We start from the raw sequence: 1197 nt of genomic DNA on the forward strand, positions 1-1197 counted from the left end.
GTTTAATACTGAAATATTTGGAGAGATATGACAACTTATATAACAATCTTCAAATGGTTCAACCAAAAAAAAAAAAAGAAGAAGAATTTACATCGGTAATTTACTGATGTTTTAATTTGCTTTTCTTCTATTACAAGGGAGGTTGAGCCTCTTCTTACACACTGGCTGGTCATTTGTAGTTCTATGAATAGTCTTCATATCCTTTGCTCTTCTTCTCTCTAAATATTAATATTTTTCTATTTTAAGAATTTTCATACATCAAAGATTTTAGTAATCTCTCTTGTATATTGCAAATGTTTCCCCCATTTGTTTCTTATTTCATTTGAGCCTCGTAACAATCCTAGGGGACAAGCAGAGCAGGTGGAATGATCCCCACTTAAATGACAGGGAAACCATGACTCAGTGGGGAATGTCTGCCAGGGCACCAGGCTGTCCTACTGCTCCCACAGGGACTCGAGCCCTGATGACATCCTTTAGAATTACGGGACAAATAATTTTTCCCTTATACAAATCAAAATTTCTTAAATATTTGGGGTTTAATTTCCTCCTCTGGAAGAAAAAACAAAGGAATTTAACTAAATGACCTCTTAAGTCCTCTTCATATGAGATGATTGATACACGATTGAAAAAAAGAAAGAAAGAAAGAAAAAAACAATTAAGTCCTCTTCAGCTCTGCTATCTTCTGAGTCTGTGATTTAAGGCATAAGAGCCACTTGAACGAAAGTATTGTCTTTATCCTCCCCCCAACCCCCACTGCCGCCAAAAAGAGAAAGCACTGTCTTTATCCTCAAAGTGTGTATGTGTGCCGAAGGTGGGGTGGGGGAGGCAGGTGGTTATCCATCTCTGTGTGTGACATTTTCCAGGGTGCATGTCCTTGACTGTGTGTTATCAAGAGCATTTCCTTCCTCGACTTCCCCTGGCTCTGAAGAGGAGCCGGAGTCCTGCTGTGCTTCTGTCCAACCAAAAGCATTTGAGCACACACTGCAACAATAAACTTCAGCATTTGTGTTTCATGGCTGGAGAGTACTAGATCAAGTTAGCTACTACCTCTTCCACAAGCCCTGCAGGCATTATCAGTGGATCCTGGCATACAACATCTGAGCCTGGTCACAGCTTCATAGTTCCACTTAGCACTGTGTCGTAGGAAGCAACTATGACTTGATTGAAATTAACATGGGGATAAACAATTTGTCCTCC

The sequence above is a fragment of the Propithecus coquereli genome, unplaced genomic scaffold (assembly GCF_000956105.1).
Source record: "Propithecus coquereli isolate 6110/MARCELLA unplaced genomic scaffold, Pcoq_1.0 Scaffold435, whole genome shotgun sequence".
Classification (NCBI taxonomy): domain Eukaryota; kingdom Metazoa; phylum Chordata; class Mammalia; order Primates; family Indriidae; genus Propithecus; species Propithecus coquereli.